The sequence below is a fragment of the Apium graveolens genome, chromosome 10 (genome assembly GCF_009905375.1).
Source record: "Apium graveolens cultivar Ventura chromosome 10, ASM990537v1, whole genome shotgun sequence".
In the NCBI taxonomy this organism is placed as follows: domain Eukaryota; kingdom Viridiplantae; phylum Streptophyta; class Magnoliopsida; order Apiales; family Apiaceae; genus Apium; species Apium graveolens.
The window spans coordinates 162,424,384-162,438,504 of NC_133656.1; the positions used below are offsets into that span (position 1 = coordinate 162,424,384).

Consider the following 14,121-nt stretch of genomic DNA (forward strand, 5'->3'; position numbering starts at 1 on the left):
GAATCTCATGTTTGTCTCATATAATAATTCAACCCTTTATTCTCTTATTTACTTCCATGTTACTTAGTAGCTTAGTTATAATAAACAAAACCAACTTTTTATTCGTCTTAGAATTGAATAATAGCCATATCATTGTTGCATAAGCGCATAAATCATTAACTTAACAAAAAGTCTCTGTGGGAATGAACTAGAATTAATTCATTATTACTTGTGAACGCGTATACTTGCATGAATTATTAGCGCATGATCTAGACCTAACAAGTTTTTGGCGCCGCTATCGGGGACTCGGTGTTAATTTTTAGTTTATGTGTTTGTCATCAGTGATCGTTAAAGTTCATTGACTTGGACATTGTTACTTACTCTTTTCCTTGTCGTGTTTCAGGTACTCTAGCGAGCGTGTTTGCATACGCTTTTGCGATCTCGTAAGAGAACTCTGAATCAAGCCGAGGAAGAAGTTTTGGTTCGACAGGAAGTTTTTGAGGATGAAGAGAAAGTCAAGGAAGAAGAGAAAGTTGAGGAACCAGCTCTAGTAGTGAGGGGAGATCAAGTAGAAAATCTGAAGGCTTTGATGGACTATTCTCAGCCTAAGATCAATGATATTCAATCCAGCATTATCAGGCCAGCCATCTCGGCTAACTCCTTTGAGATCAAGTCGAGCACAATTCAGATGATACAGAATTCAGTTCAGTTTGGGGGTTCTCCTATAGAAGCTTCCAACATGCACATCAGGGATTTCATCGAAATCTGTGACACTTTGAAGTTCAATGGTGTGACTGAAAAATTATCAAGTTGAGACTTTTCCCATTCTCTCTGAGGGATAAGGCCAAGTGTTAGTTACATTCTCTATCAGCAGGCTCTATTACTACTTGGGAGGATCTTGCTCAAAATTTTCTCATTAAATTATTCCCTATGGTGAAGACGGCTGCAATCAGGGATGCTCTTACTCAGTTTGCGCAGCAATCTGGAGAATCTTTGTGTGAGGCTTGGGATCGCTACAAGGAGATGCTTAGGAAGTGCCCACACCATGGTATGCCTGATTGGATGATTATAAACTGTTTCTATAATTGTTTAGGCGTGCAGTCTAGACCTATGCTCGATGCAGCATCTGGTGGAGCCTTATGGGCCAAAAGTTATAATGAAGCTTATGAGTTGATTGAGCTAATGGCAGCTAATCAATACCAGAATCCAATGCAAAGAATGTTGCAATACAAGGTAGCAGGAATCCTGGAAGTGGACACAGCTACTGCTATAGCTGCTCAAATTCAAGCTTTGACGATGAAAGTGGATTCCTTGGCTAACTATGGAGTTAATCAGATCACTAGTGTTTGTGAGCTTTGTGCGGGGGCACATGAGACTGAGCAGTGTGCTATTTCTAGGGAATCAGCTCAGTTTGTGAGCAACTTTCATACGTCACAACAACAAGCTCCAGCCACTTATCATCCCAATAACCCCAATCATCCTAACTTCATCTGGAGCAACAATTAAAATATTGTACAACAACCTTATCATTCATACACAGCAAAGCAGTATAACCCTCCAGGTTTTCAACAACCGCAATCTACACCAAGGCAACAAGTTCAACTTCAGTTGTTCCCTCAAGCTAATGAAAAATATGAATTGGAGGAGTTGAAGCTCATGTGTAAGAGCCAAGTTGTTTCTATCAAGACCTTGAAGAATCAAATTGGGCATATTATTAATGTCTTACTGAATCGTCAACCTGGCACACTCCCTAGTGACACTGAAGTGCCAGGAAAAGGGGAAGATAAGGAGCAGGTTAAGGTAATTACATTGAGGTCTGGAAAGGTTGTGAATCCTAAAAAAGCTAAAGCTCCAAAATCTGAAGTTGTGGCTGATGAAGAAGAGCTGAAGGAAGCAAAAGTGGAACCAAGGAAGAAAGCTGTTGTCAACACTCCTCCTGAGGGTAATACGGGGTAAAAACAGGTCTATCCTTCACCATCTTTTCCTAAGAGGCTACAGAAGCAAAAGCTGGACAAGCAATTTGCTAAATTTTTGGATGTTTTCAAGAAACTTCACATCAACATACCTTTCGCTGAAGCTCTTGAACAAATGCCTAGTTATGCGAAGTTCATGAAAGGTATTCTTTCTCGGAAAGTGAAGCTCGATGACTTAGATATCATTGCTCTAACGAGGAATACAGTGTTGTGCTGCAACAAAAGTTACCTCCGAAGCTTAAAGATCCTGGAAGCTTCACTATTCAGTGCACCATTGGAAAAGTGTCATTTGATAAATGCTTATATGACTTGGGAGCTAGCATCAACTTGATGCCTTTATCTATCTTTAAGAAGTTGGGTTTACTGATCCAAAGCCTATATATATGTGCTTGCAGATGGCCGATCGTTCTATTACGTATCCACGAGGCATTGTGGAAGATGTATTGGTCAAGGTGGACAAACTCATCTTTCCTGTTAACTTTGTTATTCCTGATTTCGAGGAAGATAAGAAGATTCCCATCATCTTGGGAAGACCTTTCTTGGCTACTGGCTGAACCTTGATAGATGTGTAGAAGGGCGAGCTTACTATGCGAGTTCAGGATCGGGATGTTACCTTCAATGTCTTTAATGCCATGAAATTCCCTACTGATGAAGAGGAGTGCTTTAAGGTGGAGTTGGTCGAATCTGTGGTTATTTCAGAATTGGATCATGTGCTTAAATCAGATGCCTTAGAGAAAGCTTTATTGGGGGATTCCGATAGCGAAGATGATGAAAGCGACCAGCAGTTACAATATCTGAATGCTTCCCCATTGACGCGAAGATTGGAAATGTCATTTGAATCTCTTGGGTTGGAGGAGATGAAAAGTTCTCCAAAGCACCTCAAGCCATGTATTGTGGAAGCTCCTACTCTTGAGCTTAAGCCTTTGCCTGAACATTTGAGGTATGCGTTTTTAGGTGATGCATCTACTTTGCCAGTACTTATTGCATCTGACCTTTCAGATAGTGATGAGGAAAAGCTTTTGAGAATTCTGAGAGATTTCAAATCGGCAATTGGTTGGACTATAGCATATATCAGGGGAATCGGCCCTTCTTATTGTATGCACACAATTCTGCTAGAGAAAGGAAGCAAGCCTACTGTGGAGCAATAGAGAAGGCTAAATCCGATCATGAAAGAGGTTGTGAAGAAGGAAATCCTCAAGTGGCTAGATGCAGGGATCATCTATCCTATTTCTGACAGTTCTTGGGTGAGCTCAGTTCAGTGTGTGCCAAAGAAAGGAGGTATCACTTTCGTTAAAATGAGAAGAATGAGCTCATCCCTACTCGAACAGTCACAGGGTGGAGAGTTTGCATGAATTACATAAAGTTGAACAAGGATACAAGGAAAGAACACTTCCCTCTTCCCTTTATTGATTAGATGCTTGATAGATTGGCTGGGCATGAGTACTACTGTTTTCTGGATGGCTATTCGGGTTATAATCAGATTTGTATCGCTCTAGAAGATCAAGAGAGGACTACATTCACATATCCTTTTGGTACTTTTGTGTTCAGAAGGGTTTCTTTTGGGCTATGTGGTGCACCAGCCATATTTCAGAGATGCATGATGCTATCTTCTCTGATATGATTGGAAATAATGTAAAAGTGTTCATGGACGATTTCTCGGTCTTTGGAACTTCTTATGATGAATGCTTGCACAATCTTGGGTTAGCTAAAAAGGTGCGTTGAGACCAATCTGGTTCTCAATTAGGAGAAATGTCATTTTATGGTGCGCCAAGGCATCATTCTTGGTCACAAGGTCTCTAATAAGGGTCTCAAGGTGGATAAATCTAAGGTGGGGTTTTTTGAAAATCTTCCTCCACCCATTTCTGTTAAGGTAATTCACATTTTTCTTGGTCATGCGGGTTTCTATAGGCGTTTCATCAAGGACTTCTCTAAGATTTTGAAGCCATTGTGCAATTTGCTAGAGAAAGATGTACCTTTCAAGTTTTATGATGAGTGTCTTGATGCTTTTGAGAGCTTAAAGAAGAGCTTGATTACGGCACATGTCATAACTGCACCTGATTGGTCTGAACCGTTTGAAATGATGTGCGATGCAAGTGACTATGCAGTTGGAGTAGTTCTTGGGCAAAGGAAGAACAACATATTTCATGTGGTCTACTATTCTAGTACGACCCTCAATGGTGCTCAACTGAACTACACCACTACTGAGAAAGAACTTTTGGCTATTGTCTATGGTTTTGAGAAGTTTCGATCGTATTTACTTGGGACGAAGGTGACAGTTTTCACTGATCACGCTACCATTCACTATCTCATCTCGAAGAAGGATTCGAAGCCTAGACTTATTCGATGGGTTCTTTTACTTCAGGAGTTTGAATTAGAGATCAAGGATAAAAAAGGGACTGAAAATCAAGTAGCCAATCATCTCTCTCATTTAGGGGATCCAAGTGCAAATTCACAAAATAAGTCTTTTATTAACGAGTCTTTTCCCGATGAGCAATTATTTGGAGTGCAAGCAGAAGAACCGTGGTTCACCGATACTGTGAACTACCTTGTGAGTAAGTTATGCCTCCAGATTTGACTTATGCTCGAAGGAAGAAGTTTCTGCATGAAGTGAAGTGGTACATGTGGGATGAGCCATTTCTTTTTCGGCAAGGAGCTGACCAAATCATCAGGAGATGTATTCTTTACAGCGAAATGGGGGGGATCTTGCGAGATTGCCATCCAACGGCTTATGGAGGACACTATGGTGGAGAAAAGTCAGCAGCTCGTATTCTTCAAGCAGGTTTCTTTTGTCTGAATTTGTTTAAAGATACTTATCAGTTCGTTTTGAAATGTGATCGATGTTAGCGTGTGGGTAATATGTCGAAGAGGGATGAGATGCCTCTTAATGTGCTTCTCGAGGTTGAAGTCTTCGATGTTTGGGGAATTGACTTCATGGGGCCATTTGTCTCATCTTGTAATAATTAGTATATCTTGTTGGCGGTTGATTATGTCTCGAAATGGGTGGAAGTCAAGGCTTTGTCGAAGAATGATGCGAAGGTAGTGCTTAATTTTCTTCACAAGCAGATATTCACAAGATTTGGAACTCCAAGAGTCATAATCAGTGATGAGGGATCGCATTTCTGCAATCGCAAGTTTACTGCTATGATGCAAAGATATAATGTGAATCATCGCATTACTACAGCTTACCATCCTTAGACGAATGGTCAAGATGAGGTATCTAACAGGAAGATCAAGCGCATTTTAGAGAAAGTTGTGTGTCCATCGAGGAAAGATTGGTCTTTGAAGCTTGATGAAGCTGTTTGGGCGTATCGAACAGCGTACAAGACTCCGCTAGGCATGTCACCGTATCAGTTGGTTTATGGTAAGGGGTGTCATTTACCCGTGGAGCTAGAATATAAAGCGTATTTGGCTTTGTAGAAGTTAAATCTTGATTTGGATGCAGCTGGTAAGAAGAGGATGCTTCAATTAAATGAACTCGACAAGTTTCGACTTCAAGCGTATGAGAACAACAAAATGTATAAGGAGAAAGTCAAGAGGTGGCACGATAGGGGTTTAGTGCTCAAATCATTTGTGTCGGGGCAACAAGTTCTATTGTTTAACTCTCATCTCCGTCTTTTTCCTGGAAAATTGAAGTCGAGGTGGTCAGGGTCGTTTGTTGTCAAAACTGTATTTCCACATGGAGCGATGGAGATTTTTGAGAATGATCTGGGCCAAGCATTCAAAGTGAATGGACAGAGATTAAATCATTATTATGGTGACACGGAAAACCGCGAGGTGGTTAGTGCCGTTTTGTTGGCCATTTGATCTCATGATTCTACGTCAAGCTAATGACGTAAAGCAAGTGCTTATTAAGAGGCAACCCAAGTTTGTTGTAAATTAGTAGATAGAAGAAGAAGAAAGAAAGGAGAAAAACACAAAAAAATCAAAAAATCAAAAACAATCAATGCCAACTACAGAAGCATGGTGCACCCGCGCTGAAAAGTGGGGTGGCCGTGTTGAAACAGCAAAAGCACGGCGCGCCCGCGCTGGCATGTTGGGCGGCCGTGCTTGTTTTCCAGAAGCACGGCGCAACGCGCACTATAGTCGGAAAAAAAGGTAGGAAATAAAGAGAAAATTCGGGGACTTCAATACAAAATCAAATCCTACCCGAATTTCACTCCTCCACCTCACATAATTTCTATTCCAAATCAATTCCATTACCCCCTTACTCCCATTAATCCCACTTCTTTTCCATAACTAATTCTCTTCCAGTTTCCTATATACACACACACTTATACACAAACTTCTCCATCACTTCTCAAATTCTCAAACACAAATCTCTCTCAAACACTTATCTCTTCTTCTCTCTTATTAAATTTTGAATGGCACCCAAATGATAAAGAACTCGAGTGATTCCTAGCAGTAAGTCGTCGGCATATCGCGCTAGCAGCAACACCACTGATTCTTCGAGTGCTGGGGGTGTGAGGCCAAGATTTATAACTCCCCAGACGGAGGCTGAGTATACGAGGCTGCTTTCGAAGTCCATAGCTAAAGAGCGAGATTTTCTGCCATCGGGGAAAAATGGTAAGTTGTTGGAGATAATCTTGGAGATGGGTTGGGTTGCTTTTTGCGAGGCACCCGCTGCTGTACCCATGACTGTGGTTCGCGAGTTTTACGTGAATACTAAGGATGAGAAGAATGGTTTTTCTGTGGTGAAGGGGTTGACTTTGGAGTATAGTGCTAAGGCGATTCGGAGGGTAATTGAGCAGCCCGAACGGAGGCCCGATCAGGATAATTGGAACGAGAAGACTCCGGAGGAGTTTAACTTAGATTTGATCGTTGCTACGTTGTGTATGCCCGAGACTCATTAGAAGTTTAAGAGGGGCACGAATGAGTATGCTACTTTCCCTGCCTCGTGCATGAACAGGTTTTCACGTGCATGGAATTCTTTTATTTGTGTGAACATCATGCCATCTTCTCACGTGCATGATGTTATTGTGGAGTGTGCATATTTCTTGTGGGGAATTCTTCAGGGAGAGTATGTGGACCTTGGTATGGTTATCCATCAGGGTATTTTGAGGTTTCTTCGTGGGAGTACTACGGGTTCGATACCCTATGTGTCGATTGTGATGAAGCTGTGTGTGGAGGTTGGAGTTTATCGGCCCGCACACAAGCAGCTTCAGCTTCTGAGTGCTCCGATTGATAGTTCGACGTTGTTGAGTATGCAGGAGTGGTACGGTGGTAAGACCGATCCTAAGGGGCTTGGTTATTCTTATGACCATTTGTCAGGTCGAAGGCCAGCTCCTCAGGCATATGTTGGTGGCACAACACAGGCGAGTAGAGTAGCTTGGAGAGCTGAGTTGGGAAAGGCCGGTCCTTCGGGTTCGCAGCAGCAGGAGGAAGCAGATACAGGTGTTGGTTTGAGTTCGGCAAAGTAAATGCGCTTAGCAAGGAGGATGGATGTGATGCATGACATCCATAGTCGGTTTGCACATGATCTCACCCAGGCATTGGGGACTACATTCAGAGCCACAGGAGTTGACATCCAGTGACCAGTATTCGGTGATGACTCTTTATATCCGCCTCTAGACACTTCTGGCACTCCACACGTTGAGGGTGAGGGTCCTGATTCCGAGTAGGTATTCCCGATTCCTTACTATTACCTTCAATGAGGACAGTAAAAATTTTAAGTTCGGGGGTGATAGTTTAAGGAATATATTTTGTGTGAGTCCATATAGTTTCCATATTCATGATAGTTTAATTCATATAGTTGCATATATTTATCATGTGTAGTAGTTTTGTTTTTAGTATGTTGCATATAGTTCATGCATTTGCATTATAACATGATCTCTTAGTTAATTTATCGAGTGTTTTGTGATATTGATGCAAGTGTGGTGATGTAGTATTTAGGGATATTAAGTCTTATCGAGTTGATTTGCATGCTAGAAGCAAGAGTCTTTCACTAAGTCTTATAGGTTGCTTGCATGCAAGATCATGATCATGGTTTGTTTGTTTGTCGAGCTTTAATCACATGTTTATATTTAGAATTTAGGATATTCTCTTAATGATAAAACTGACATGGATATTTAAAAAATTAGATAAAAACATAGGATTTTATTGCTAATTGTTGTGTCTAGGTGTCAAATGGCTAGTAGCCGGCTCATTTTATATGAGTAGTCTAGGGTTGAGCGAGATGTAGCGAAACGTACTCGCTCGGAAATTGAAAAAAAAAAGAAAAGAAAAAAGAAAATTAAAAGAAAAAAAATATGTTATGTATAATTGATCACGAGTGGGCTCTTTAGTAATCCAGTTATTAAGTTCTTAGGGGACTTTGTGCCTAGTGACCTAAGGCTTTTATAGTCTGGGATCAACTAACCTAACGGTCGCTACATGGGTACTATTATATAAGTCTTTTGTGTATCTCACTCATTGCACGATCAAATAAGCATATGTTGTTATGTGTTAGCAATAAAAGCATGGATCCATGTATAACTCCGATAAGAAATTGAAGTGTTATAAGTCATTTTGAGTTTAGCGTTTATTCTGTTTATAACCTTGTGATTGCCTTGATGAGTAGTGAGTCATGATTATTGATCTAATTGCGTTAGTATATCTGTTAAGCAATTGCACACCCGCATGCTTCTGTTTTGTGAGTTGATTTGTGAGATTTAATTGAACTTGTGCGAATAACTTCATTTGTTGAGATGTTGCTTATCGATTGGTTAAGTTATTCTATGGGGATCATCGCATGCATATAGTTGCATTCAAACATTTTTATTTCTTGTTCTTTGAGTATATTTATGCTTGAGGGCAAGCATCGATTCAAGTTTGGGGGTATGTTTAGTGGCATTTATGTCATGTTATAACGCTCCGTAAAGCTTTGAATTGGTGTTTTGTACTCAAGTTGTTGGTATTTTTAACGTGTTTTTATAGTGTTTTGCATTTGAGGCATTTATCAGGGATCTAGGTGATTTGGCATTGTTTTGATGCTAATTTGGTGTTAGGAATATGTCAAGAAGATTTCTAATGAAAAGACCAGCTCAAACTAGCAAGAAGGACAAAAGTTAGGATTTTTTCGAAAGAGTCAACGCCCGCGCTGTAGTAGCACGCGGCCGCGCTGAGATACAGAATTGAAGCGCCCGCGTTGGTGAAGCGCGCCCGCGCTGGTGAAGCGTGCCCGCCCTGGTGAAGCGCGCGGCCGCGCCGGGTCAAATTCCAGGAATCATGTTTCTACTCTGATTTTGATCCGATGGTCTTCTAATCTGCATGGGCTACTATATATACATAATTTATGATCATTTTTCATAACAAGACGTACCAGAGCTTAAGTTGAAGGCGTAAAAAAACCATACAGCACAATTTAATGAAGGCAAAGAGGATCTAGTTTATTCTTGTGATTCCTTGTTTTAAGTTGTAACTTTGGATGCTAGTTTTCTTATTTGTTGAACCTATACTCTTGTTTCATGTACTTGGTTTATTTATTCAGTATAAAGACTACATTTATTATACCATGCTTTAATCGGAACTCACGTTGATGATGAGTCCGATTATGGGCTAATCGCTATCGTGGGGTTCTAACAGATTTATTTATGGATTTCAATAGTTAATCTTATTTCGATGTCTTAGTGTGTGGTGATTGTATGATAACCTAGTATTGGTTGTGCTTATTTGTCTTATGTGTGTCGTGAACATATAAAATAGCGTGTTAATCTCTAATGAAGCGATAGTGAATTTAGAGGTTTAGAACTTGCCATGCTAGTATAGGTTCATGTATTTGTTATGCATGATTCATAGGTAATTTTAAACATCTTACTTGCCCTATGTAATCATGATGGATAACTTGCGCATTAAACCTTTGTGTTGTCAAATTCTATAGACATATAGGGACTCAACATATTTGGTATCTATTCAGCTTCTATCTCTTTTGTGGATGTCTAGTAGTATGATATTCGTGCAACGAAAGTTGGGGTTTATCAATTTCGTGTTATCTGGTTAGTGTCATCACCATTGCATGCTAATGTTAAGAACAACAAGGCTTTGAATGAAGTAATTAATGAAGTTAGAATCCCATATTTGTCTCATATAATAATTTAACCCTTTATTCTCTTATTTACATGCATGTTAGTTAGTACCTTAGTTATAAATAAAACCAACTTATTATTCGTCTTAGCATTGAATAATAGCCATATCATTGTTGTATAAGCGCATAAATCATTAAGTTAACAAAAAGAGTCTATGTGGGAATGAACTAGAATTAATTCTATATTACTTGCGAATGCGTATACTTGCGTGAATTATTAGTGCGTGTTCTAGCCCTAACAACAAGTACCATGAAGCAGGCGCAAATGATCCCTACTCATTTTGTGACAAGTTTGATTGCATTCCTTGCAACTTGAAAGTAATGAAAAGTTGCCACAAGCTGAGAGTAGACCTTAAAGAAACAAAAATAGGGTCTACAGTAGATAGGGAAAATGCATAACAGTCACTGAATTCTATTTTATCTGAAAGAACTCATTCTACTTCTGCTAAATCAGTTAGCAAGAAGAAAGTGCCCAACACTACTTGGGTTGCTAAACACACTTAAACTCATTGTGTGCAGGTCAAAATGAAGAAGGTCATATGGATCATAGACAGTGGATGTTCCAGACATATGATAGGTTATAAGGCCCTGCTATCATAAGTTGAGGAGAAGGCTGGCCATTTGGTAACCTTTGGATACAACAACAAAGGAATCAGAATGGGATATGGCAAGATTGTTTCTGGAAATGTTGTCATTGATGATGTAGCACTAGTAGCTGGTCTTGAAGTGAATCTTCTCGGTGTTAGCCAATTTGCAGACAAAGGATTTGAAGTTTTATTCAATAAAGAAGAATAGACTTTTATCAGCAAGAAAACTGGTGAAGTTGCTCTGAAAGGAGCAAGAAAAGGAAGCTTATTTGTTACAGACTTGGACTCAGCAAATAAGAATGGAATTTGTTGCTTCTACACCAAGGCATCAGAAGAACAAAGCAAGCTATGGAATAAAAAGTTGTCTCACTTGAATTTCACGGTAATTAAAACCTTGGTCAAAAAGGAGTTAGTAAGAGACATGCCTAATCTGGAGTTTGCCCAAGTTGAAGTTTGTGAATCTTTTTAAAAAGGGAAAATAAAAAGAAGTCACAAGTCAAAAACTGTGAATTCTGTAAGTGCACCATTGCAACTTATTCACATGGACTTGTTTGGGCCAGTAAATATCTTATCAATTTCAAGGAACAAATATGCACTTGTGATGGTGGATGATTTCTCAAGATATACTTGGGTAGAGTTAATGCACTCTAAAGATGAGACTCCACACATCATAATTGAGCACATAAAGAGGATAGAAAAACAGGCTGAAGATCAAAACTGTGTAAAGAGATTGAGAAGTGATAATGGAACAGAATTCAGGAATGTAACATTAAGTGAATTCTGCAAAAACAAAGGCATTGTTCAAGAGTTCTCTACTACTAGAACACCTCAACAAAATGAGGTAGTTGAAAGAAAGAATAGAACATTGGTAGAGGCTGCTAAAACACTGCTACAAGATGCCAAGTTGCCAACAAGCTTTTGGGAAGAAGCTGTTAACACTGCATGCTACACTCAAAACATATATCTCATTAACAAGGCTCATGGAAAATCACCTTACTCAATCATGTCTAAGAGAAAGCCTATTATAAAGCATCTTCATGTGTTTGGAAGCAAGTGTTACATTTTAAAAGACAACTCTGAATATGTGGGAAAATTTGACTCAAAGGCTTTTGAAACAATTTTTATGGGATTTCATTGGAGAGAACTGCCTACAAGGTCTATATGATTGATCAAAAGAAGATTATGGAAAGCACATATGTGACTTTTGATGATGAAAAGTGTCCAGGCTTGGAATGCCTTGATGAAAATAAAGTTGAAGCCCTTGCATTTCAAAACCTCAACATTGAGAGTGATTCTGATGGTGAAGATGAAGTAAATGCACAACAGGTGTTGAATAAAGAGACAACTGTACAGGAAAATCATGGGAATGGGAGCTCATCTCAACACCTAAATTTGAGAGCATAAACTCAGGGAGAGAAAGAGAAGAAGGATCTACCAGTCATGCCAACAATAAAGAAAATGATGAAGGCACAAGTCAACAAACTCACACAAGGAAGTGGGATAGGAGTCACACTGGAGAAGCAATTATTGGTGATCCTACTGCTGGTGTGAGAACTAAAAGTGCAACTGCTAATGAGTGCCTAAATGCATGCTTTTTATCTCAAATAGAGCCTAAGAAAACTGAAGAAGCTCTAATGGATCCTGATTGGATATCTGCCATGCAGGAAGAGTTGAATCAGTTTGAAAGGAGCAAAGTTTGGGAGTTAGTTCCTGCACCAAAGAATAGAAGTATAATTGGAACAAAATAGGTTTTCATGAACAAGATGGATGAAAATGGTATAGTTACCATAAACAAGGCAAGGTTTGTTACTAAAGGCTACTCAGGAAGAAAAAATTGATTATGATGAAACTTTTGCTCCAGTTGCAAGACTTGAAGCAATAAGAATTTTTCTAGCATTTGCTGCATATTCAAATTTTAAAGTGTATCAAATGGATGTTAAGAGTTCCTTCCTAAATCGTGAGTTAGAAGAAGAAGTGTATGTGCAACAGCCACCTGGCTTTGAAAATCCAGAATTTCCAAATTTTGTGTACAAGTTACTCAAGGCTCTATATGGACTAAAACATGCACCTAGAGCTTGGTATGATACATTGTCAGAATTCCTACTTAAACATGGTTTTACTAGAGGTACTCTAGACAAAACTCCCTTCTACAAAAATCATGGTGATGATATGATCCTAGTTCAGATTTATGTGGATGATATCATCTTTGGTTCTACAAATGAAAAGTTTTGTCAAAGATTCTCCAAGCTTATGTAGAGTGAATTTGAAATGAGTATGATGGGAGAATTAAGTTATTTCCTTGGACTTTAATTAAGTCAAATAAGTGATGGAATCTTCATCAGCCAAACTAAGTATGTCAAAGATTTATTGAAAAAGTTTGGTATGATTGATTATTCACCTACATCTACACCTATGTCTACAACAACAATGTTGGATGAAGATAGAAAAGGCAAAAGTGTAGATATTTCAAGCTATAGAGGGATGATTGGATCATTGCTTTACATAACTGCAAGTAGACCAGGCATCATGTTTGCTACATGTCTGTGTGCTAGATTTCAAGCCAATCCAAAAGAATCACATTTGATAGTTGTAAAGAGAATTTTCAGATACTTGAAGGGGACTCCAAACTTGGGATTGTGGTATCCTAAGGGAACTGGTTTTGAAGCTGTTGGCTACACAGATGCAGATTTTGCTGGATGCAGGGTTGATAGAAAGAGCATTAATGAAAGCTGTCAGTTTCTTGGACAAAGACTTGTATCCTGGTATAGCAAGAAACAATAATTTGTGTCAACTTCTACAGCAGAGGCTGAATACATAGCTGCATGAAGTTGTGCTCAAGTGCTTTGGATTAGAAATCAGCTAATAGATTATGGCCTAGTTTTACATAAAATTCCAATTATGTGTGACAATACTAGTGCTACACTATAGTAGCTCATACAGTTAATCATTCTAGAACAAAGCACATTGATGTAAGGTACCATTTTATTAGAGAACATGCTATAAATGGTACTATTGAGCTCATTTTTGTTCCAACAAAAAACAATTAGCTGATATTTTTACTAAACCTTTGGATGAAGCAACTTTCACTAGACTTGTAGGTGAAATTGGAATGCTTAATTCTTCATCCTAAGGCAAGAACTCAGCTAATGTGTTGCAGCAGATTAATTTCTAGTAAATCAAAATTAATTTGATTTAATTGGAAATTATCTGAAATATGAATTATAAATATTTCAGAAATCTCTGCATATTTATTCTTCAAAAAAAAATTTTAACTTGGAATTTTTCATATTCTAAGTAAACTGCTAAGTTGTTAATTTACATCTTTAATATGTAAAATTAACACAAGGCATAATTAAATTGATCAAAAGTATATAGAGAACTGAGTTCTCGATAAGTCTAACTGACTTATCGACAAGTCATTTTAAGACTTCTCGAATGAGTTCTCGATAAGTCAATTTACTGACTTCTCGAGTGACTTCTCGATAAGTATTATTATGAATTATCGATAAGTCATTTTAGAGTT

The 14,121-nt window shown here is 38.8% G+C and overlaps 1 non-coding gene across 1 annotated transcript; it reads right to left on the reverse strand.

Moving 5' to 3' along the window:
- Window positions 1–924: 924 nt before the first annotated feature.
- Window positions 925–1,031, reverse strand: LOC141694638 (small nucleolar RNA R71). The gene has a single exon (XR_012563926.1). It is a non-coding gene; the product is annotated as a small nucleolar RNA R71 (small nucleolar RNA).
- Window positions 1,032–14,121: the final 13,090 nt, after the last annotated feature.